This window comes from Hibiscus syriacus, unplaced genomic scaffold (assembly GCF_006381635.1).
Source record: "Hibiscus syriacus cultivar Baekdansim isolate YM2019G1 unplaced genomic scaffold, ASM638163v2 tig00110160_pilon, whole genome shotgun sequence".
Classification (NCBI taxonomy): domain Eukaryota; kingdom Viridiplantae; phylum Streptophyta; class Magnoliopsida; order Malvales; family Malvaceae; genus Hibiscus; species Hibiscus syriacus.
Window position 1 is genome coordinate 6,126,213 of NW_024062608.1, and position 24,821 is coordinate 6,151,033.

General features: G+C 29.6%; 1 pseudogene; it reads right to left on the reverse strand.

The window, feature by feature from the left end:
• The window catches only part of LOC120216458, a 35,159-nt pseudogene extending 21,050 nt beyond the window's left edge, over positions 1–14,109 (reverse strand).
• Positions 14,110–24,821: the final 10,712 nt, after the last annotated feature.

Genomic DNA, 24,821 nt, shown 5'->3' on the forward strand with positions numbered 1-24,821 from the left:
CTCCGTCAATGCTTCTCCGACGTTAATCATGGAGATTAAGATTTAAAGGTTTAGGGATTTTGATATTAGTGATTTTAGAGATTTAGGGGATTTGGGTGATGGGTGGGCAGCGACGGGTGGGTAATCGTTCGACGATAACAATGGTGGCCGGAGATGGCCGTCGACGGTTGGTAACGGGGTTGAAATGAGAGATTTTAGTTTTTTAGAGTTTTTTTTATAATTTCATGAAAAGTTTGTAGTTCTTGTATAAATAAATTAACTTTATTTAATTTTTTTCTTTTTCATTAAAAAATAATATTTTTATTATTGAAAAAATTAAAAAATATAATGGTGGGCACTTAAAATTGTAACTGAGAAAATGTTAGCGCCAATTTTTAGCGAAAATTTCTTTAGCACCTAATCATTTTTTTAGGTAAAGTTTAGGCACTTGTTTTGTATTAAACCTTTACAAAAAGAAAAGATGATAAATTGGTTTTGTTATTGGTGTGTGTAGATGGTTCGTTTATCATTGAAAATGATAGTAATTTAATTGTTGAGTTGAATGCCATCATGAATCAAAATTTCAAAATGACAGATTTGGGAGAATTGAAACACTTCTTTTTTTTATATAGAAGATTATGCCTTATTAAAAACCCCTTTTTTCAACCTTCATGTTATAAAAGTAACATGAAGGACAAGGAAAGGAGAAAAAGAGTGCCTAGAATTTATTAGATGAAACAAAGTACAATAAAGGCAGACCCTAAACATCTGCAAACACCACCAGAAATTACATAAAACTTAAACACAACAGCTAAACATAGGAAATAAAATTTTCTACTCCTCAATACAAGCAGACAGAAACCATTACATCACCCTATCCCATCCTTAGCTAATTTGTCAGCTTCCCAATTTGCAGCCCTCAAAATATGCTTGATGATGATATCCTTCCCTGCCATAAGAGAGATTATCTCTTTCACCAATACTTGAAACATAGGAGTGCATAAACCCAGATTCTTGATCCACTTTAGGGCATTGCTTGAATCTGATTCAAGAATAAACCTCCGATTAGGAACAAAACTTAAATCTTCCAGAAGACATAACCCCCTCTTAATCGCCAATAATTCTGCCAAGATAGGAGGACCACCCCCAACTCTTTCTGAAAACCATTGAAGCAACACACCTTTACTGTCCCGAATCAAACCACCAATACCTCCCTTATCCCAACCCTTTACCATCGCTCCATCAACATTTAGCTTTAAGAACCCATCCAGAGGAGGAACCCAGCAAATTGGTTTAGAGTTGCCATTTCCTTGTCTACCCACCAAATCCGCAAGTTTTAAATCTCCCACAAGAGAGTCTAAAGGTATATTCACATCCTTGAACTTTGCAACAAACCAGGAAGCTATTCTAAAACGGACAATAAAGAACAATCTCACCACATCCAGCTTAACTTTCTGAAAAATAACCTCGTTTCTGCATTTCCACACTAACCACATCAACGCCCTTGGAATAAATTTTCATATCAAAGAATTCGAAAGTAAATCATCCCACAAATTTAAAAAGTCCATGATATTCTTTGGAATCACAAAGGACAAATTCCAAATATTCAATAATCTGGCCCACAGACCCCATACTACCTCGCAATGCAAAAATAGATGCGAAACTGATTCCATTTCCCTATCACACAGAGAGCATAAAGGATCATCAATCCCTACAACACCTCGCTTCAGTAATTCCTCCTTCACCGACACTCTCTGGTGAGCAACTTGCCATACAAATGTCTCCACCCGTGGAGGAGCAATCCCTGCCCAAATATGTCTCTCCCAGGTCTCCATCTTCTACTGAATACCATCTTGATCAAGGAAAATATTGATACAAGATTTAGCTGAAAAAAAACCTTCACCATTCCCTGACCAAATCCAACAGTCTTCCTCACATGGCGATATTGAGATATTGTTCAACATAGAAATCAATTGCAACAGCTGTTCAACCTCCCAATCCGCCAAATTTCGCCTCATTTGAATGTCCCACACCCAATCAGTGCCATTATTCACCCTAAACTCCATCACCTTACCCGATTTGTTGCTCGAAAGAACATAGAGTCTAGGAAACTGTATTTTCAAAGGTACTTTACCCAACCATACATCGTTCCAGAACTGCACATAATTCCTCTTCCCTGTCTTCAAACGCATATTCCTCCTAATACAATCCCTAAAACCATCATCGGAAAAGAAATTTTTAACCACACCTCTCCAAATCCATGATGCACGGCCTGGCCACGAATTCCCCATCATTATGCATTTCGGATCCATGTCATAAACACCACATACCCCCCTCTTCCACCAAGACTCTTTCTCTGATGCAAACTTCTTTGGCATTGAGATTTTAAGATCAAAGAAAGGGATCATATTGAGGCAAAAGAAATGTCATAGAGCTTATTGAAGACACATATTTAGGGGGAGCTAGACTAGCTCAAACCCCCTTAGAACATAATGAAAAGTTCACTTATGTTGACTTTGATAGCATCTTATCAAGTTCTGATGACACCTTGCTAGAAAACAGATCTGTACGAGTTTGGCAGGAAGATTATTGTATTTAACCCATATAATATCTGACATTACCTATGTTGTTCAATCTCAGTCAATTTATGTAGTAGCCAAAGAAATTTCATTTAGAAGCAACCTTGAGGATAATCAGATATATTAAAAATGATCCAGGTCAAGGGCTTTTGATTAAGATGCAACTGCTTGTAATCTAACAACATATTACGACTCTAATTGGACTGCTTGTCCAATGTCCAGGAGATCAATGACATGACTTTGTATAAAATTGGGAGTCACTGATTTCTTGGAAATAAAAAAGCAAAGTATAGTTGCTAGATCAGTTGTAGAAACAAAATACAGAAGCACGGCCATGGTCACTACTGAGATTGTTTGATTAACAGGTTTATTATCTGAACTTGGCTTGTTAAGCTCTTTAGTGATAGGAAGTTTGCTTTACAAATTATTGGTAATCATGTTTTTTTTATGAAAGGACACATTATATTGAGATTGACTGTCACTTTATTCGAGGAAAAATTCAGAAGGGATATACACGCAAAATAATTTTAATCTTCAGAGCAACTAGCTGATTTCTTTACCAAGGCATTGAGGGTTTCACAACATAGTTATTCAATAAGCAAGTTGGGGATTAAAGATATCTTCAGACCTCCAACTTTAGTTTTAAAAAGCGCGTCTAGGCGTGCCTAAGGCGCCAGACGCAAGTGGGCACCTGAATAATCGCCTCCGACGACGCAGGTGAGGCGGTGAACGGTGGACGAGTTTTAACGCTTTTCTACATGAGCAAATGAGTTGCGCTTCTTGCGCCTATGGGAGGGGCGAGGAATTAATAAAAAAAAGTATTGATTTTGGTACCATAGTCTTCATTTGACATGGAGGGCGCTATGCTTCCATTTGTAATCCCCGATCGGAGAAAGGACGCTGGAACTGGTGACAGTCAAGTTGTGGGATGAGAAGATGCTAAGGGAGATTTTTAGGATTTCTTTAAAAGGGCAAGATGACAATTGCTAAAGAAAAAAAATAAATGAGAAGGGTATACAAATGATCTATTTAAGAACTCTATGACTTATCCTAGGAAAATGAGATTCTGAATAAAAACCTGTTAGTGAGATTACTTTTAATTAATTCTACTTTTTATATACGTTGGATGGTAGATACTAGAGTTTATTTTTAAGTTTTCAAAAATTCTAAAAGAAGATTTATTCAACTGTATTAAATATTTATTAATTATAAGTTTTTAATTAATATATAATGATTGTGTGACATTAAATTTATGGTGTTTGTTTCTATTGAAAGTCGTAGTTTATGCGTACATCTATTGAACTATGGTTGTTTATACTATTAGTGTTCAAGTATTTGAATTATGTTTTGGTATTTGAACTATGTTTTCTTATGTTAATGTATGTTATTAGTGATTATATTGAATATTATGATATTTAAACATATATAATATGATTATTACGTTGTTTCAAGTATAAAATATATTGTATAATTGATTTGTAGGTTTTTTAGTATAAAAATACACATTTTCTCTACGGACCCATTGCGCCTTGTGCCTTCTAAAACTAAGCCTCTAACTTAAGGGAAAGTGTTGAAAGATGTAGAATTAGTTGCAAGTTAGTTTCATTTATTAATGGTTAGCTGCCAATTGTATTGTTAAGTCTCATTTCATGCCTCTAACTTGAGGGGAAGAGCTGAAAGATGTTGTAGAATTAGTTGCAAGTTAGTTTCATTTATTATAGGTTAGTTAGATGGATGGTTAGCTGCCAATTGTAGTGTTATGCAAGTCTCATTTCTTGTACTTCAGAACGGTGATGAAATAAATGAAATACGTAGTTTTACCTTCTTCATAGTTTATTGTCAAACAATTGAATTTTTCAAACAGGTAATATTTTATAATCACTTTATTTAATAAAAAAACTATTCAGATGTGTAGTAATTATAATTGAGATTGTACTTAAAATTTAAAATAAAAGATAAGTTTCCATAGATTGTGCAATCTTTATGCCGATAGTTCTACTTGAACATTTGGCCAAGAAAGATAATTGAATGTTAAGACTATTATATTCTATGGGCGTTAAAATATAATCATAACTTTCAGTTTTAGCCGAAAAAAATTATATCATCATAACTATTTGAAAAGTATTGATTGGATATTACCCAAAATTAAGCTTTGAATCATTCTGGATCAGCACCCAAATAAACCTCCAATCGGGACTATAGTGAGGCAGGGTTAAATAATGTGTAACATTGTCCATAACTTGTAGGTCGTAGATGACATATTGTAGATTGCAGATGTTTTAAGTTTTAAGTAATTGCATTTGTGAATATGTATTATCAATGACTACAAAAGATTTTATATAAATACTACCTAATTACCTTTGACTAGGGGTGTTCAATCAATTAATTTGGTTAACTGATGGAACCGAACTAAAAAATCCATTAACCAATTTTATTTCCTTTAACTGTTAATTGAACGGCATTCTTTTCGAAATTTTTAATCGAACTGAACTAAGTTCAATTAATTGATTGATTAATTGAATTAATCAAAATTTATAAATAATATACATTATATATTAAATATTTAAAAAAAATATTTATTCAATTAATTTGGTTGGTTAATTCGGTTAAATAGAAGTTTTAACACCTATATTAGCTAAATAATATATAAATAATAAATATAATATACGGGCTAGGATTAATTACATAATAGAAAACTAAAAAGTTTACACTTTTTTACTATCATTGGATAAAGGAAAATCATATTTTGAGATTAACAGTAAGAAATGAGAAGATTTTTATAGAAAAAACAATAAGTTAATTTCAGCTTTTGATTTTTTCTCATCAAATGATCCTAAAAGGGTGTAAAAGTTTTACTTTTACACTAGGTGCAAGTGGATCATATCCCATAATATATAAATAATATATAGATTAGGATCCAATTACATAGAGTAAAACTAAAAGGTTTTACACTAGACTAAGATCATTATATGAAAGAAAATCATATGATGAGATTAACAGTAGGAAATGAGAAGATATTTAATGGGAAAAAAAACAAGGAGTTAAACTCGATATTTGATTTTCCCTCATCAAACGATCTTAAAAGGGTATAAAACTTTTACTTTTACACTAGGTATAAGTGGATCTTATTGCATAATATATTAAATCATTAATAAATTTGATTAATTAATCAATTTTAAATAGAATTAACTGATAACCAAAGTTTAAAAAACCATTAATCGTTAATTGATTGAACCCAAAATTAATCGAATAATTAATCGAATAATTAATCGAAAAAAATCAGTTCAATCGATTAACTCGGTTTTCTACCCTAGACTATTCAAAAAATTATATGAAATAGTAATATAAAAATATAATAAAATGAGGTAAAATTTGGAGCACACATAGAATTTTATGTTAAGAGGTGTGAACCTTTGAGAATTTATATTATAATTTTAAATGATATATAATTACGAAATTTTACTAAGTGTTAAATTAGATTATCAATATTAAATATAAAAAATATTTAAGTTATATTAAAATTTAAATTTTTTAAGGATCGTGATTAGGGATTGTAATGGGATGGGTTTTGGTTAATTCAACCCTACCCAAAAATATATATCCTCCACCCAAACTAGGCCCGACCCGAAAATTTTATAACCTACATCAGACCCGAAAAGTATATATTTTCCACCCGACCTTATCTTACTCGATAAAATATGGATTTAATTTTTTTTTATTTTTTAAGAAAATTACATTATTATATTCAGGTATGGTCGGAGTTTTTTCACCCTCCACCCGAACTCAACCTCGCCCCTTAAAAATTCAACTCAACCTGAACCCCATTTTTTTAATAAAAAAATTAACCTTATCGGACCAGGTCGTCGAATTCGGGTTAAATTAACATCCCTAATCGTGATTGCCATCCTAACATTTCCTTGACCCAACTCAAATTAAATCTTGGGTAAATTAAGTCTTGTATCTAAATTATCAGTTGTAGTTTATTTTAACACTTAAACTTTTAATTTTTTTAAATATCATACCCAAAATTTAATTTTTGTTTCATTTTAGTACTCGTGTTCAAAATTTAACATTAAGTTTTGAAAAAGAATGAAAGTTTAAGTACTAAAACATATCAAAATTGATAGTTTAAGTACTAAATGCGTCAAGTTTTTAAGAGCGGGATACTAAAATGAAATAAAAACAAAACATTAGGTATGGTTTTGATTTTTTTTTTGAAAGTTTAGGTACTAAAATAGATCAAAACTGATAATTTAGGTACTAAACGTGTAGTTTACCCTTAAATCTGATACCTTGTTTAATATGATAATTAGTTGAGCTTATATATTTACCCAAATTCTAATTAGAAATTAAGGTGCCTTTTGTTATAATTTTGCTGGTTGAAGATTACTTGGTGATTAAAGTTTATTTAGTAAAAACTCTTATTGAACAAGGTCATTATTTTATCTAAATGTCATTAAAAGGTTTCTCACTAAAAATATTGGTGGGAAGATTTTGGCGTCAAGTATATAGTGACGAAAATCAATGACCATTTTTGAAATTGTCATAAAAATATATCATTAATCAATAAATACGACGAAAAGAAAAAACGTCACAATATATATTTTGTGACGTTATACGCAATGTCATATAGAAATGTCGTCATAAATGGACAAATTTGTTGTAGTGTATGGACATTGAGAGAGTGACTTGGGATACACCAGATTTTGGTATAGATATAAGATTTTAGGATACATGAGATATCATATTTTTATACTCTTAGTGTATCTATATTTATAGTGGATTATTACTCTGCTCATTCGTTGAGGTATACAATGTGAAACCATATTAAATATCTCCTCTTATGTTATCTTATTCTATATCGATCTCACTTTATTATTTTCCACTTATTAATTCCTAACAAGTGATGGTATCAAAGTCATGTTAGAGTTATAAAATTTTAGAGAATTTATTGTTGTAGACTTGGTTAGCGATACTAGAGACATATGAAGAACTTTGTTACAATAAGTTTACAGTTGCAAGTGAGTAATTATCAATCGATCTAGTGGTACTTTAATAAATATTGTGTAAGAATTGAAGTTATTGGTTTACGTAATTGAAGTTGTTAAAGATTCAAAGATTAATTTTGTAATGAAATTTGTGCAAGGGAGAGGTTATTAAATATTGACTCAATTTTTAATTAGAAAATAAGTTAAATTTTATTATAATTCTACTGGTTGAAAATTACTTGATAACTAAGTTTATTTAGTAAGAATTCATATTGAATGCAATTTTTTGGTGGTCAAATGTATACCTCTATAAATAAAGAGTGTCTTATCATTTAGAACTATGGGAGAGAATATTTTTTTTTACAAATATGTTTAATAACTTTTAGGGTTTATGTTGTAGAGATAAATTCTGTAGGGATATGGAAAGAGTGATTTGAGATACAACTGATTTTGATATATAAATTAAGAGTTTTAGGATACATGAGATATCACGTATTTGTATTCTTCGCAATCTCTATATTTATAGTGGATTATTATCCTTTTCATCTATGGAGATAAATAAAGTCGAACCATGTTGAATATTATATCTTATGTTATTGTATTCTAGGTTGATCTCTTTCTTTATTATTTTTTTCACTCCTAAAATCCTAACAATTTCATTAGATTACTCTTATGGTTTTCCCTTTTGATTCACAACATATTTTTTTATATTATGTAACATGTAACATTTAAATTTAAATAAAATTTTCTTCTTTACAATAAAAGCATGTTTTTTTAATTTAAGTCCAATCACAACATACTTCATCTTGTCATACGAGAATTAAATTTTATTAACAATGAAAGGTTAACAATTATTTTAAATAATAGCTCTAAAGATTGACAAAAAAAGTTACAAACAAAATATAATTAACCTTGAATATTTTTCATCATAGTTAACACTTTACATTCATGTTGACTTGGAAAGCACAATAGTACACTAATCGTTGTATGCATATTGCCTACCTTTTCTTTCTCCTTGCTAACAAGAAACAAATCACATTAATCCCTCATTTTATATGCACAACCCCCATCTTAGGAATTGGTAATTCATCTAACTATGTCGTTATTACGTAACCTATATTATAATTGTAGTTAAAATGTTTTATATTTATATAAATCTTATTGACATATTTTCTAATAGATTATCCTATATAATTGTTTAGAAATTTATATATTCGTATTATGTTTATTTATTTTTGTATGATATTGTTATGTCCAGCCATTAAGCCACGCTTTGTCAAGGGGAGTCACTGCCCCTCCCTAATTTTTTATTATTAAAAAATATATGAGAAAAATACTTATTTAACCCTTCTAATTTTATTTTAGTTTCATTTGGCCTCTCTCAATTTCTATTGTTAGTTATATTTTGTCCCTTTGAGTTTATATCCCGACTATATCCCTGGTTATGTCTAGTTAGTTGCTTGTCTCATGTCTAATATTGTTAGATTTACCAATACTCCAATCCTATTTATATGGTCTGCCCTAACTTTGAACACGGCAAAAATATAAAGGGTTATTTAAGAAAAACGAAATAGTCATTTCAAATAATTAAAGAAAATTGATAAAAATAATTAAGAGTGTACAATGAGAATAAAATATTTTAAAGAAGTCAGGAATAAAGTAATATTTATACGTACTTTTCTTGTAGAGAATCACAAACCAGTTTTTTCCTACTTTATCACCATCGAACCTATTTTTTCTCGAGGTTTTTCCCAAAAAATAAGAATCCACTATCCAAAGTTTTGACATGGTAAAGTTAGGTCGGGAATAGTTCACCAAATACTTTGTGCTTGTCAGTCGCAGGTTTTAACTCTTTAGCCACCACATCCAAGAAAATCATATATAGGGGAAATCTCCACCATTTATTTTCCTTAAGAAAGAATTGATAAAGAATGGCTAAAGGGAGGACTTGAGTTCGACAAAATTTAATAAACAAAAGAACAAGTGGTGAATGTGCTTGAAACCCGCCAATCTCAGCCAATTTCTATGGGCCATATTATATATTGTATTTAAATAATATAGTTAAGATATATTCATCTTTTATGATATAAGATTGATTTCTTTCTAATATTAAATTTCATAAGAATCTTAGTTTATGCAAATGTTAAGCCATTTTCTGTTTAAAGCTTCATACCTAGTTTCCAATTTCTATTATAAAATCCTTTATTTTTATAGAAAAATCGTTGGCAACTAAAGCTGATTAGTGTAGTTGTAACATCTTCTTAGGGGCCAATTTTAGTGGTAATTACATTGAAAAATGAAAGCCTAAACTTATCTATAGCATAGAATTCAGTTCTAAATAAATATCATCCATGTGCTTCACTCTTTTAAAGAAAGTTTAGACTGATACTTTTTTTTATGTGGAAGACGTGATAAAATTAAATTCATAATTACATTTCACAACTATGCAAAATGTTTGTGTTACATTTATAATTTTTTAGTGTAAAACTATAATGTATTGTGTAAATTTTAACATGTTTATGCATTTATATTTATTTATATTTTTCATATATTTTTTTGAATGAAATAACCCCAAAACTTTGAAAACCTTCATTTCAATCCCTAAATCTCATCGCCCTTTGTCGTCGACGAAACTCCACCCGACTCATCTTCCCCGATGACCAAACCCCCCAAGAAATCGTAATCGATTGACGGTGAATCGACGTTTTATACCCGCGAACCCTAGGATGAAAATCGCGATCCCACGCGATCTCGACAGCCAATTGACAACAACTACGATAGCATAAGACTAGGAGGATGGCAGAGATTATGTCGATGGCGGTGGTTGTGGTAAGAAAGGGGCAACAACGGGTTAAGGATAGGATTTGGAGATTTTAGGTATTTTAGGGTTTTTATAATTTAAGAGAAATTGGTTTTTTATAAATATAATAATAATTTTTAAAAGAATAAATTTCAAATCACCAGATTGTGACACGTGTCACTTAACGGGAAAATTAACACTATTGACGGCTTAGATACCTAAATGCATAACGTTTGTATCGTTAGGCACTTGGATGGGTCAAAAAATAGTTTAGGCACCTATTCAAGAATTTAGGTATAGTATGAGCACTTATTTTGGTATTAAGCGTAATAATTACTAATTTAAAATTTAGAATTTGAAATTTATATTTTAAAAGTGTTTCATACACTCTTTTGATAATTTTTTTATTAATTTATTAATTTATGTTTATATTAATCTCTATATAGTATTATTAAATTTTACTTTTAGTTAAAAGACAAGGTAAAATTTCTAATGAGCTTAACGAGCACGAGTCTAGTTGAGTAACAATTTTTTTAACAGCACGAGTCGTGCACAATTTTAACGAGCTTAATGAGCAACAGTCGAGTCAACATTAAAATTTTTTAATGATCACAAGTCGAGTATGTCCAACTTGCGATCGACTCGCTTGATAATCACCCCTAAAGCTTATTTTTATATCATGTTAAATTAGTTCTATTGATAAGAGAAATAACATTTTACCCTATCGACTATGATTAGATTTTACTTGATGAAATTTAAATTTTAAGGAAAAGATTAAAATTATCTATTTAAATAATTGAAAATAAGAAAATAATCATGAAAACGAGAGGATGTGCTGATATTAAAAAAATTAAGAACATCCAATAAGGAAAGTATTTTTGTTAGCTCAGTCCTGATTAAAGTTTCAACGACTTGATTATCTTTTATTTTTCCTTTATTGGCCTCCTAATCTTTAGTATAATTTAAATCATCTTCTTTTCTTTATTTTTTTTAAGAAAAATATATAATATATTCATGCAACACACAGGCTATTATTACTTCCATACCTATCCAATTGTTTATAATGAGATCTTAAAACCACAAGCCTTACTAATTTTGCTATCTTTGCATTGATTGCATATCACAACAGCCTCTCCATGCGCCCATTATCAATCATCACAACCATCATATTGCCAGCGGATCTAAAGGGAGCTGAGAGATCTTAACCCTCTTTGATTAAGGTAGAAAGGTTACGATATGAATCCTTTTGAAAATAAATAATTTAATTTAGATTTTTTAACATGGAAAATTTCTCCTTACAGTCCTATAATTTTATCCCGGTTTCTAATATAAATTTTGGCCTTAACCATTAGGGCAATGTTGGAATGTAACCATTATACCTCAATCTCCCATTTTTACACCAGTAAAAATTTCGGTCTATGTCGATTCTTCAAGTTCATTTCGTCCAATTCCGTTTGTACAGACCAGAATAATCTAAACCGACCGATGCATAACTAAGATTGAGAAAAAGTCAAATTACCATTATTCTTTCCTAATATATTGTAAGTTGTTTAATGTATGGAATGATCTTTTTCTATGTATAGAATTGAATTCAGTGTATATGAAAGTTTTTTAATGTAGGAGATTATTCTCTGTCTTGTTTGTTTTAGATTTCTTGAATTATGATTGTATTTGTGGAGTTTACTTATGAATAATTGCATAATTGATGAGTATTTATTTGAAATTTATTTAATTTTATTCATGTGATATATGTATATTATATATATTAAATTTTTTAAAAACATTTTTAAATCTGAAATAGTATATTCAACAGACAAGTACGATGTATGTGAGTTCTAATATTAAAATGATATGTTCACTAATACAACCTATCTTACTATAGCCTAATTCGTTTCTAAACATATCAAGGAAAACATGCATGAGTTTTAGTGATTGTATATAATGATGTTACCCTACAATAAATGTTCCAAATTATACTGTTTAACAAAGAAAATCATATAGATATGGTATTTTTTTTTTATAATTAAGTCTATTTGAAAGAAAAGTTTCCCTACGTAACACAGTTTTTTCCCTTCTAATCTTCTTTCTTCAACACTATCTTACTATAGCCTAATTCGTTTCTCTAAACATATCAAGGAAAACATGCATGAGTTTTAGTGATTGTATATAATGAATGTTACCCTACAATAGAATGTTCCAAATTATTACTGTTTAACAAAGATTGAAAATCATATAGATATGGTATTTTTTTTTTTAAATTAAGTCTATTTGAAAGAAAAGTTTCCCTACGTACAACACAGTTTTTTCCCTTCTTAATCTTCTTTCTTCATTTAGTTTCATGATAATTATTAATGACCTACATTTGGGATCCAGATATCCCTAACCTGATGACCTTTTTCACAGATTCTAAGATTCCTATCAGTTTATCACTAAGATATATCTCTAGGCTTTGAACCCTTGTATTTAACCAAAATCCCACAGACAAATCTTCCGAGTTTCACAATACAAAGCCTTTATAATCTTCCAAGCTTTCATGGTTATATATGGTGTATGAAGTTGTGGGAAAATAGTATTAATTTTTAAGTTATTTCAACTGATATAAGTTCAATGTATAACAGTACTATATAAGGTCATTACTGACATTCAACCCTCTTTTGCTTTAATTTTTCAACCACGCATTATGATTAATTATAAGCTACCGGGAGTTTATTCTCAAACAATTCAAATCAGATTCCTAATCCAGTTTTAGCTAAGCGAAAAAGTAAAGAATTAAGTTCCTATAGGTGTTTTATAGAGCTTAGAAATTTTAGTAATAACTAATCGAAACCTCTAAGTCAAGCAAAAAGTATTCACTCTCTCTAAAGTCTAAAATCTGTAATTATGCTTCAAGTTATGAACTAGCCATGTACGAGCTCACTGTCAACAAATTTGAACTCATATTCAATTTAAGTCTTAATAAAATCGAATCGAAGATGAACAATCGAAGGAATTCTAGCTAAATTCACAAGGTAAATTTAATCCATGCATTCTTTTAATTATAAAATTATAAAATCAAACCTAAAAACTCTGGCATTTAAATTTTCGTATTATTTTCAACATTAAACTCTCATTTTATTGTCGCGTTTAATCAAATATATAGAGAACAGATTTTTTTAAGAGAAGCATACAAATCTTATCTATGTGCATAACAGATAGCATAATAATTAAGCATGAAAGTAAACAAATCAACGATGAAAGAGATCTGAAAGGTTACCTGGTGCTAGCAAAGTCGTAGAGCTTTCCAGTGCTGGAAAAATCATTACTCCAACTTCAGCATCGCACAAGATCGCCAGCTCTTTAGCTTTCTTCAACAATCCGTTCCTTCGTTTAGAAAAAGTGACCTGCCTGCTTGTCGCGTTATCGATCCTCCTTATCGCTATTTTCCCTCTCCCCATAGCTTTAGCTCACCCAGTATGCCTCAAACAATTAATCTCTTCTAATTATTCAAAAAATGAAGAAAAAAAAAGAAGAAAATTAAAAGTCCCGATGTTCGATTAAAGAAGTCGAGAAAAATAATAAAAAAGCTTTTAATCAAACAAAGTAAAATAAAAATGATAAGATAAGATAAGATAAAAAAGAAAGAGTTTCTTCAAAATTTATTTTAAAAAAAAGCTTGGAGAATAAGTGAGGAAGAGGAAGGAGACAAACCGTAGTTTCAGAGACGTGGTTTTGGTCCTTTTCTACATCATTAGGAAAAATAAAAACTTCTATATAAGGAAAGTTTGGGGAAGAAAGCAAAAACAACCGGCAGTTTTTTTCTAAAACCACTAGTGGTTTAGAAAAGGTTGAGGGTACGTGGTCCAACCAGACTTGAAATGAATTTGTTTAATGGCTTTGATTTATGCAAAAAGAACCATTCCTCGTATAGATCACTGACGCGTGGGCCTACGATTTCATCAGACAATGGACCGTATTTCCTATTTCGGGGAAATTAATATTTTTTATTTCATTATTTTCCGAAATAAAATTTCTAATTTAGCGGCCTTTGAAAATTAGAAGGGTAAACAATACCCAAACCCACTTAATTATGGTTAATAATAAACAAGTCATTCAATTAAACTATAATTACAATCATGTCATTTCGTCGTTAAAGTTAAAATAAATGTCTAATATAGGAATATTTTTATTCATCAAAATTTATATATTCTATTAATTTTTCTTAATTTTAAATAGTTTAAAAAAATCAATCCTTCATATTTAATTTTTTTTTATAGATTTTAATCCTTTTTCAATATTTAATGACTAATGATAATTGAATATTTGTAATGATACTTTAGTTAAGTGACATGTTCATAACTTTTAGAAGAAAAAAAAGTGACTGGCATAGTTTATTTTCGAGATAATGTTCTGGAAAAATTATTCACGAGATAAAGCACTCCCAAGATTAATGATCAAATAGGTGAAATCCACAGTGTTGGTCGTAGGTCGCCATGCCTTCCGGGCGACCTACTAGGTCGCCATATCTTCCCGGCGAGCTACAAGATTGCATGTGCCATGCACGTCCCAACACGCTGGGCATCCGAGGCCATCCGACCGAGGCCATCTGAACGAGCATGAAGGCATCCGAGGGCAACTGAGCGAGCTATGCGAGGGAATCCGAGGGAAGCCGAGCGAGGGTAGGTCGCCCGGAGGGCATGGCGACCTATGGTTGGACTGCATGTGCCATGCAACACGTTCATTCTCACGTTCATTCTCTCTGTTTGAGCAAGGGTAGGTCGCCCGGAGTGCATGGCGACCTACGGCCAACACTGTGGATTTCACCCTATTTGAGTAATTAATCTTAGGAGTGCATTAGCTCGTGAATTAATTTCTTTCAGAATATTATCTCGAAAGTTTTGCCGTTTATTATTTAACCTATAATTAAGTGACATTGGGTGTAGTTTACAAATATTGGAAATGGACCACGAAGTTGGAAGGGTGGCGCTAAAGTGACAGCATGCACAAAGCTGTGTTTTTCATATATATATATAATTATAATAAAGATAAACTACTTCAACAGAAAATATGTTCAATAAATAGATTTATATTAACGAAAAACATTCAAAGACATTTTTTTATGATATGTTCAAAAAATTTAATATTTTTAATTTTAATAATTTATCTTTTTATTTTATAATTTGTGATAATTTTATTTTATTTTTTGAAAAATCAATAATGTTTTTATCTTTAACAATTTAATTTTTATTGTTATTGTTAGTACTTTTAATATTTTAAAAAATAAATAAACCTTAAATCTTCTAAAAATTAGACAATTCCTTGTATTTTTTAAATAATTGATTAAGCTCCTCCATTATGTTATCGTCTATTGTATATCGTCGTATCAATAATGTAGATTATCACGTCAATATCAATTAATTTTTTTCTTTAATTTAATGATAAACATTGATGGTAAAATAAATTTAAGGGCCACATTATTTTTTAAAGTACGAATGCCTCATATACCATTAAGCTAATTTATATTATCTACTTATATTGATATTATAAATTATATAAGGTAACATTAATCACTATCTAGTTATAACAATAATATATATATATAATTTATAAAATCATTATCATATGGTTTTTAACATCAATTTATTTAATAAATATATTTTTCATCAGAATATATTGTGGTTTGTCGTAATAATTTAGTCACTCAACAATTTCCGTCGTGTTCTTTTTGGTCACCTAATTATTTTTTAAGAGCATACCTAAAATTATGTTTTGGTCATCTGTCGTTAAAAAATTAACAATGCGAACGTATTACCGTAAGATAATGTAACATCAAGCATATTTATTTTTTAACGACAATGACTAAAATATAACTTTAGATATAATTTGAAGAAAATAATTGAATCAAAATAGAACCATGAAAATGTTTGAGTGACTAAATATGTAGTTTATCCTATTTTTTTATATCTTTTAACTTTTCAATCACAAGAGAGGACAAACTTTAAATAAATTAAGATATAATTCATATTAAATAAATATGTATATAATTTTATTATTTTACTTATAATTATTATTAAAAATATAAATATTTATTATATAAAATGTTTTCTTTTATTCATATATTTACTATCTATTTAAGATAAAAAACATATAGTATCCATTTAATCACGTACTAATTGAAGATTTAAAAAGTACTGAATTGGTGTGCATTTATCCTTTTTCTAGGGTGCATTTTTTTAAAGCAGTATCTTCGCAAAGTTCAATCGGAATTCACTAATTTTAATTCTTAATTAAATTTAAGATAATAAGCTGGAAAGTAAATGAATTGGGTTGGTGTGTTTTATTAGATTAATTCAATCTCCTAATAAAAATCATTGATTTCGTATATAAATATTTAAGCTTAAAAGTTGGAGTATAATTAAAATATTATTTTTAAAATAACAATTTTCAAATACATTTAAAAATTTAAATTAATGTATATTATGATAAATCAAATATAAACATATAACTATATAATCAACACACAATCACTTTAATTATATGATAAATTTCAAAGTTCAATTTTTAAAGATTAAAACATAAGATTTACCAAATATGTCAGAAACTTTGACAACCGAACGTTGATCTCTTTTATCTTGTTTGTTTGAGGTATTTTTATGGTGTTATTATATTAAAAAAACTCCAAATTTTTTTTTGAGAAATTTAGAAAAATACCTCCTAAATTGCTCACGTAGAGGACTACCTCGCGTCCTATAAAACGTATTTAATGGACCTCATATTTTATAGAACTTGAAACCCATCAACTATTTTAGATAAGTCATTCAATTTAGGATAAAGATATAATAAATGCATGAAATTTGATTGTCATAAAACGTGATGTCATCCTATGTAGGTTTGGGGTATTTTTTTTAAAAAATTGGTTTGAGGATATTCTCCCAAAAAAAATAATTTTTTGACGTTTTTTATATAATAATGCCCAATTTTATGTGGGGGAATAAGTGGTGATTGTGAAAGAGTCGAAATAAAGTTGATAGTGTTGATGAAATTTAAGGCCAATGGAGAGACATACGGGGAAAGATTTGAATCTTTTCTATTCATGGGATGACATCAAACAGATTCTCAACAGTTAATCTACTCCAACCAAGCATCTTCTTTTTCCACGAAAAGGGCTATAAAAACAGAAGACAGTCTCAAAACAGGTATAATTATGCTTAGATTAATAATTTTAGGCAACTTGTCAAGCCACGATCCCAATTAAGCATTAAAGATTTAAAGTCGTCCAATTAAAGTAACTTGCTTGATATATATAGCCCCCACCTTAGAATTTTCATTAATGTGGGAAAAATTAATACAAACACACCTAACTAGAATGGTAGTGGGATAGGCACAGTTCCAATTTAGTTCAAGTTAAATCATAGATTCATAGCGATGACGAGAACAGCATATGATCAGTATACAGATTAGGTGCGCATAAAACATATGTGTACTGTTTTTACATTTTCTTTGAAAGAATATATTATATGGATTTTGTAAGGATTAATTTATCCATTGCATATGATTTTTATAATAATAATAAAAATTTATTGTGAGAAAAAAAAGTCAGTTTCGCACCTGTTTTCCATGGACGATCTAATCCTCTATGTGATATGTCCGGGTAGATTTTGTCTAAGATATGAAAGGAAAAAAAGGTTAAAAAATTGAATTATATTTGCCATGATGTTGACCATTTTTTATTCTACTAGGAAAACGACGCTCCAATTCTGAAAGGATATCCTCGTCATTTCAGAAAAAACGAGGGACATACCTGGCAAAGCCGGCGTCTGAAAGGGTGAGTCACCACGTGCCAATAAAATTGGGAAATTGTAAAAGCATTTCCCTCTTTTAAGTTTTTAAGGTTTCCTAATTGGGAGACTGAGTCCGTGCAAAAAAGGAAACCGAGCTCCTGGCAAAATATCCAAAACATTAATCTTTGCCAACAAAGAATCCTGAAATATGTTCTTCTTCTCACCCTATTTTATTTATCCTGAAAACTGAGTTCAGTAAACACCTGACCTGGATCGTCTTCTTTTTTATTTTGGACATGTTTGTTTTCCGACAAATCAAGTTCCCAGGTTTTAGAACTGCAACCCAAACGAAACTCCCCAAGATCTTCAGCTTGTATTAAACTAAATCATAATTTTGTTTTCCTCTTTATTCAAAAAAAAACTAAATCATATTTCTTTTAATCAAATATTCATCGCAAAAGGTTGTAACATATGAACAAGCAAACACCTGGATCTTTTATATATATATATATATGTTTGTTTTCTGACAAAGCAAGTTCCCATGTTTCAGAAATGGCAAGTGGCAACCCAGATGTAACCCACCAAGGTCTTCAGATTGTATTAAACTAACTAAAGATTCAAATCTATCCATTTATTCGTCACAAAACAGTTGCAGTTGCACCGCACCAACATCTTTGAACTCTTCCATCAAGAAACTCCTTTACTTGAATGGAAACCAACAATAGTACTATTTATATGATCGTGCTGAGATTCTGATACATATTTTATCATTTACAATTCAGACTTTCAAATTTGATGATTTCTAATATCATATATAGAAGTTAAAAAACGCTTGTTTTAGCGTTTTTAACAAATTTGTTCAACTACATATATATTTTGTAAAAATATTAGTTAATGATTTGCAAAATATCATTTTTCCCCCTCAGCAAAGTTCCTTTTCTTATTAATTTTAATAACCACCACCATATCAGGTGGAAACGATCAAGACGAACAATTACAAAACAAACACCAAAACCTGTCTTGCATCGATGGAGTACATCGGAAGATGAGAACAAGACACCCATGAAAGAAACACATCATTCAAGACTCGATTGAATTATATTCAAGGCGCCAATCAAGAACCGGCATTCCATGCAAGCACCGGGAGTCCAGACAAGCGAACTTGAAGTGTCTTCAAATAGATAAGCTATTGCTTTTATTTGAGAGAAACTAATCCATGTGAAATTACAACTAAAGAGGGGTTCAAAGAGAATGTGTTATTTATTAGGAATGAGGTGATGAAGCGATTAATGTGATAGGGATGCATGATGCTCTTTCTCAATATGCATTTTATTATTTTATAATTAAATAGGTGTTAATTTCAACCATCGGGAAAATGTTGCTTTCAAATTATTTATAATATAATGATTATGAATACACTCACCTATTAATAAATAAAATCAAAATCACACATTATAATAAAGTTATTGATGAGTTGTCTTAATCTATCGTCATTAAATTTAGAAGTTTATAAATACTTCTTGATAAATTTTTAAAAATATATTTTAATTTAATCTCTTCCTCAACCATTTTTAAAGACGTATTCTCTTACATTAAGATTACCCTCGACTTTTCTTCTTTTAAGAAGTAATGAATTATATATTATATATAGCTATGACACATTATTGTACACATTGCTTTCTTGTATTAATATTTATATTCATACGATATAAAAAAAAGATAGATATATTATTATATATTGATGAAGAACTTATATCTAACCACAATCCAAAGGAACATGTGATTGAAACTCCATGTCCAAGGTTAAGCCTTGATAATGATATCCCCTCCACCAGTTGTAATGTTTCAAAAATAAACATAAAAAAATCATAAAATTTAAGTTGCCATTTATGGATGATGATGATATCCATGGGAGATCCATCAGTTGCAGGCATTAGTCACAGTTCAATGTCCCATGCCGCGCAAGGTAATGCAAGTTGAGTTGGAACGCAAATGTTGCAGTTTTTAAATTAATAAATGATAAATCCAGGTTAGCATATAATATTTATAGCTTGTTAACTTAAACCACTGGTTATATATATATATAATTTTGGAACGTTGCATACAATAATAATATGCATTTCGATGTTTTCTTAAATTTAATCTAATTAATTAGAGAATTAACTGAATTTTAATTGGATTATACTTTTTAAAGATTATATATAAGTTTAATGTGTAACACCCCAACCCGTATTCACCCGAATACGAGTCTGAGATGTCACATTGACTTTTAAAACGATATTCTTACAAAATATCAAAATTTGAACTCTTTTAAGAAAATACGATAATATATGTTGAATCATGTTTGTTATAACCAATTTAAGAAAATATACGTTTTGTGAACAATAAAATATGGTATGAACAGTGAATAGTACTGTATGAACAGTAATGAACAGTATGTGAACAGTACCGCATGTTAGATTTTTTCCCAATTGCTTGAGGGGAACCGATTCCCCTACTGCAGGGTACTGATTCCCTGCTACAGTACTACTACAGTACTTTCGTAAAATACGTATAAATTCGTAAAAATCTAAGTTTTCATATATATAAAATTTGTCAATTACATATACGTATTTAAAACATTACAAACTCAATTATATGACTTTTCAAAACCGATTAGAACATATAGGATTTAATCCTTTATTTACTCGACAACCACTATCCTTATTACAAATACATACTATTAACTTCTTTTCCTGATCTGATCTTTGGAAATGAGGAACTGACATGTCTTGTATAATTTTTATCAATCTTCCTCTTCTCAAAACCTACACGTGAAACAATCACACGCTAAGTCGTTGACTTAGTGAGGCATATAAAATATTATTATATAACCTATAACATTTCATATAAACAAAAGGTACATATGCCAATACTACATTAATCCCTTTTACTTACCATACATTCTCATATAACACTATATCACTATACCAAAAATAAACATATACATTATCAACGCGTTTAACATTTCACATTCATTATCATTAATTCTTATATTTAACACCCTTATATAACATATCATGCATTAACCAAGCAATACCCATTACATAAATCCTGTGATATATTCCATATACAAATCACATATACATGTCATATTCAGTATACTTATTAATTTCTTTGTTAGCCCATGTATACTATTGAGAACTGAAGGTATGATACATTGAGGTTGTGCACTAATGTGTCACCACAGCTCATATAAATGTCCCGAAGGACCTATCCAAGGTCATAAAGAACCTCGACAACTATCCATAGTCCCGAAGAACCTAGGTAAATTGTCCATATGTTCCTTAGAACATAGGTATATTGTCCTATGTCTCAAAAGACATAGGTAATTCTGTCCATATGTTCCGTAGAACATAGGTAAACCCTCGACTCTTGGCATGCCAACTATACCCCTAGCTCTCATATCACATAACATGGGCATTATCATTTATAACAGTTCCTATTTTACATATTCATATCACATCATTCTTTCACATAGCTCTTATCACATTTCATGTAATCACATATTTATTCTCTTCTGTCACATACCACATGTATGGTAAACATATCTCATATCATATAACAGTAACATATCATATTTATGTAATCATATAGATCATGTCACATAGCTTATATCATTTCTCATATTCATATATATATATGGTTCATTTTCACATATCACATATTCCTTTCTCCTATTTTTCATATCACGTCTCATATAACCACATATGTCTGTCTTGTCTCATATGCTTCACATACATCACATTCATATCACATATTCATATAGGCTCACAGTTTTATCACCTATCATGTCATTTCACATATACACTTTTATATTGCATAAACCCATATCCTCTTATCACATAGCTTCTTATTATATCATTCACCTCATATAACTTATTGTCACATAATCTCATATCACATATATATATTCACATACTTCATATCATTTGACTTATTTCACTTTATTATAAAAGATAGACATATAGTCTTATGTTCCTATCAATAGTATATGTTCATATGATTTCCTTTTACCTTATCAGTAATACTACTTATTTTATCTCACCTTTCCATTTATTTACATAAGCCACATGAATTACAAGAACATATCCACTCATATAATCAAGCATACATACATTTCATGTCCTTCATTCATTCTATTCTCTATATCCTTATCACTAACTTTTCACATATATTTCTCATGTACTCATATCATTTTATTCATATCTTATTCTTATATCGTCTATGTTCATTCACTTAATCTATGTTCATATATCTATATATCCAACACATAGAACACATGTCAAACATATCATAACATTTTAAGAGTTACTTCTTACTATAGTAACTCCATCCTGGCTTATCGCAAGCCATGTTTGTTCTATACATACACATTAAATTGCACTCACTTTAGCCTTGCTTTGATTCGATCCTAATCCTTTTTTCAAAACAATCAGAAGCCTAAACTTAAACTTGACGTTAATAACTTAAGCTGATTTAATGAACCAAAATTCCATTTTTTCTTTAGGGGGAATCGATACCCCCCCAGGGGAATTGTACCCCTTTTTTTCTTTAGGGGGAATCGATACCCCCCCAGGGGGAATTTGTACCCCCTGCGTAATCTAGAATTTTTCGTTCAAGCCCAGAAAATCATTGTTCATGCACGAAAATTCACTATATCAACTTAAATTCTTCATGTTTTATTCCCTTTCATATTCTTAACTAAAATATATATACTTAAACTAATTTATATCCATTTATTTCATCTTAAGCTTCAAAATTATATTCTCCATATAAAAATCAATAATCATACCAAATTTTTCATGTTATCCAAACTTAATTCTAACACTTCTAACTTCTTATTCTCATAGATGACAAGTCAAATTCATCCTCCAAATTCATTTAAACCTTCCTATTCAAAATTTCACTTCAAAACCCATTTTCTTTAATCTGTCATAACTCCTTTATCTTTTGATTTTAAGATAACTTAAGCTTTCCTTAAGCTTAGTTATCATCTAATGATTAAAACCCAACTATAAAATCAACAAGTAATCAACTAAATAAAAACTCACATTTGCTCAGCACGTTGGAGAAGAAGAAAGCAAGAAGAAGAAGAGTTTTCCATATACTCTTCCCCCCAACGTGTTTATCTCTCCTTAAAGAGATAAAAAAATATCTTTCATGACAAATGACCATTTTATCCTTTAATTCCTTTAATAATTACTAATAACTTTCCAGAAATATTCTCAAATAAATCACTGAACTATTCAACTATTCTACTTTAATCACCAAATTTTGAAATTTTACAATTTGGTCACTAACCCGTTGTTTGGGATGTTACATAATGTAACTATTTTTTATTTATGAATTTGGTGTTATGAATAATTTAATTATTTTTTAACAGTTTGGGTGATTATAAGATAATATTTGTTCAGAATTGTTTTAATCAATTAGAAACGCGCATAAACTCTACACAAAAATAACTTGAATGTAAAATCTTTAAAAAACATCATTTTAATTAACTTTTAGATAAAGAATTATTTAAATGTATTAACTGCTTATCCTAAACTAACTTAAATAAGTAATGGAAGGTATTACTTAAAATATTTTAAGAAGTGACATCTAATCAATTTGAATATCAATTTCAGAAATGAGAAAATACTACCTCATTAAGCTAAAAGAGTGTGAAGACAATAGGATATTATTACGACATCTTATGATATTTTACTAATATATCATAAGAATTAAAATTAAAGTTTTGCTTATAAATACCAATGGTTTGAACTTTGGATACACATTATTTGAAAATTATATTTATGGGTAAATTATAGATTTCAGTGTTCAATTTTTTTACTCTTATTTTAGTTACTATTTTTTTAAAAAATAATTTATTCACTTAACTTTTGATTTAATTTTATTTTGGTCACTTCTTTATTAAATACTTAATGACGTTATGACTAAATATTTTTCTTTTTAGAAAAATATGAAATAACCCCAAGATTTTCTTTATTTCTGTGAAAACCCCTTATTTCGAATTCCCTTTGATTTTTCGATGATGAAACATATCTTCTAATTCCAATGATAAGAGGTGGAGAAAGAGGAAGAAGGCTATATATCTTCATTTATTGTCGATCAGATTATGGATATCATATAGTATCAAAGTAGTTTGAGGGTTTATAAGTTTAAGGTTCAAGATTGAATTTTATGAGTTCTAAAACGATTTAGATAAAATCTAATTACTGATAGAGTACTAGGATACAATGAGGAAAGTTTTTTCAATATCTTGAGTGGTCGAATAAGACGTCATGATAAAATTGGAAATCGTTTATCTTTGGAGGAGGAAAATAAAATGAACAAAAAGAAAGAAAAAAATATGTGGATGACATATCATAAAAAGATAGTTCACATCGACACATGGATACGCGTAACATTTCTATTTATGATTTAACACTTAAATGACTAAAATATGAGCAAATAAAAATTTAATGAGTAAATTAAAAATTTCAAACTCTAATGACCATAACAGGGCGAGAAAAAAGTTAAATGATGAATGATGAAATTTGTAATTTACCATATATTTATATATGAAAATAATGTCTTCCACTAAGCTTGTAGGATGTGCATAAAACAATCCTAGGATTCTTTTTCAAATAAGGATAATCTTGTGCGGTTGTGCGTGTGCGCAGGGATGAAGTAA